At 42.8% G+C, this 2,845-nt stretch overlaps 1 pseudogene; it reads left to right on the top strand.

Annotated features, from left to right (window-relative positions):
- Window positions 1-372: 372 nt before the first annotated feature.
- LOC114682219 lies at window positions 373-2,845 on the top strand (annotated as a pseudogene).

Raw genomic sequence — 2,845 nt, 5'->3', positions numbered from 1 at the left:
TATCCAAGGACAACTGCACCCATGGGGACTGTCTGACAGAAATGACAGAAGTGGACATGGTCATTCAGAGTAGTTCACATGACCCAAATATAAGCTGAAAGAAAAATTAATTGGAAATATGATGAATAACATTGGCATCAGAACAATCTTATTCCTGCATGAAAAGTTGGGAAATACTATGGTCAATTACCTGCTTATCTTAGTTTAAAGTCCTCTTTCACTTCTAAATAGTACTACAATGAATTCCTGATGAAACTCAGAGTTTCAAAAATACCTGTGTTGCCCTTCCCCCGCTTCCTTTCACGCTGTCTGTGGCTGTAGGGTGGTCGTGGCCACCGCACCCGGCGCGGGAGGTGGCGGCGGCGGCCCGTAATGCCTGGGAAACTCCTCTGGGGGGACATCATGGAGCTCCAGGCACCCTTGGAAGAGCCCGAGAGCCAGAATAAGGAGAGGCAAAAGAGCTTTATGGATTTCGGAATTTCGGATAAGGGATTATGGACCTGTACTTCCCTGATAGGGTTGTTATGAAGATTTAAACAAGATAAGCCGAAAACATTACACAATGATGGAGTGATAGAAGGAAGTCAAGGCACCATTATGAATCAGATGAGAAAACAGAAACAAGAGAAAATGGCGTTACAGATGACCTGGATGCTCCCAAGCCCAAAAAAGCTAAAATAAAAGAGAAGCTAAATGGAGACACCGAAGAAGGACTTAGTAGACTTTCAGATGAGTTCTCCCCGTCTCATAAGTCGAGAAGAAAAGACCTCCCAAACGGAGATGTTGATGCCTACGAGAAAAGAGTCTAACACGTGAACAAAAGGAACGAGCCTTCTCCAATTTCTCCATTTCTGAGGAGACCATAAAGCTTCTGAAAGGTCGAGGGGTAACATATCTCTTTCCTATGCAAGTTAAAACCTTTGGTCCTGTATATGAAGGAAAAGATTTAATTGCTCAAGCCCGGACAGGAACAGGAAAGACATTCTCTTTTGCCATACCCTTGATTGAAAGGCTCCAAAGAAATCAAGAGACAATTAAAAAACCCGCTCACCAAAGGTACTTGTTTTGGCTCCAACAAGGGAACTGGCAAATCAAGTAGCCAAAGATTTCAAAGATATAACCAGAAAACTCAGTGTCGCATGTTTTTATGGTGGAACATCCTATCAAAGCCAAATTAATCACATTCGGAATGGGATTGATATCCTTGTTGGGACTCCAGGGCGTATCAAAGACCATCTGCAAAGCGGCTGTTTGGACCTTTCAAAGCTGCGCCATGTTGTTCTTGATGAAGTCGATCAGATGTTAGATTTAGGTTTTGCTGACCAAGTTGAAGATATTATTCATGCATGAATCCTACAAAGCTGATTCAGAAGACAATCTTCAGACCTTACTTTTTTCTGCAACTTGCCCACAGTGGGTGTACAAAGTTGCAAAAAAATACATGAGATCCAGATATGAGCAGGTTGACCTTGTGGGGAAAATGACTCAGAAAGCTGCGACCACTGTGGAACATTTGGCTATCCAGTGCCATTGGTCTCAGAGACCAGCAGTTATTGGAGATGTCCTTCAGGTCTACAGTGGATCTGAAGGGAGGGCTATTATCTTCTGTGAGACCAAGAAGAATGTAACTGAAATGGCCATGAATCCACACATAAAACAGAATGCCCAGTGTTTGCATGGGGATATTGCACAGTCACAAAGAGAAATTACCCTGAAACGCTTCAGAGAAGGTAGTTTTAAAGTTTTGGTGGCAACCAATGTGGCTGCCCGCGGCTTGGACATTCCTGAGGTTGACTTGGTGATTCAGAGTTCTCCTCCACAGGATGTTCAATCCTATATCCATCGCTCTGGATGCACAGGTAGAGCTGGCCGGACAGGAATTTGTGTATGTTTTTATCAACCAAGAGAAAGAGGTCAGCTGCGATATGTGGAACAGAAAGCAGGAGTTACTTTTAAACATGTAGGTGTTCCTTCTAAAATGGATTTAGTTAAATCTAAAAGCATGGATGCCATCAGGTCTCTGGCCTCTGTTTCTTATGCTGCTGTTGATTTTTTCCAACCATCAGCTCAAAGACTGATAGAAGAGAAAGGGGCAGTGGATGCTTTGGCCGCAGCATTAGCTCACATTTCTGGTGCATCAAGCTTTGAACCATGATCTTTGATCACCTCTGATAAGGGGTTTGTGACCATGACTCTGGAAAGCCCAGATGAATTACAGGATGTCACTTGTGCTTGGAAAGAGCTTACCAGAAGGCTGAGTAATAATGCTTTATCTCAAGTAACCAGAATGTGCCTCCTGAAAGGAAATATGGGTGTTTGCTTTGATGTTCCTACAAGTGAGTCAGAAAGATTACAGGGAGAGTGGCATGATTCAGACTGGATACTCTCAGTGCCAGCCAAATTACCTGAAATTGAAGAATATTATGATGCAAACACATCTAATTCCAGACAGAGGGGAGGCTGGTCAGGCGGCAGGTCAGGTCGTTCAGGCCGCTCTGGCCGATCTGGTGGCCGATCAGGTAGACAAAGTCGGCAGGGGAGCCAGTCAGGAAGTTAGCAAGATGGGAGAAGACGAAATGGGAACAGAAATCGCTCAAAAAGTGGAGGCCATAAACGGAGTTTTGACTAAGTGTTTGATAGTTGATCTTCCAGTGTGAGCTTGCCTATTTCTGTCTAATCATGTATATTATTCACCAAAAATTAGGTCATCATAGTTGAGGTATTTGTCTGTAATTTGCAAAGAAGTTGGTCATATTTTTTTAAAAAGTATTTCACAAGAATGGTTGTAAACAAATTACTTATCCAGCTATACCTTTGAATTAAAAAAAGCCCCTTTAAAAAAAAA

This window comes from Peromyscus leucopus, chromosome 23 (genome assembly GCF_004664715.2).
Source record: "Peromyscus leucopus breed LL Stock chromosome 23, UCI_PerLeu_2.1, whole genome shotgun sequence".
Lineage (NCBI taxonomy): Eukaryota > Metazoa > Chordata > Mammalia > Rodentia > Cricetidae > Peromyscus > Peromyscus leucopus.
This window is presented reverse-complemented; position numbering and strand designations above follow the sequence as displayed.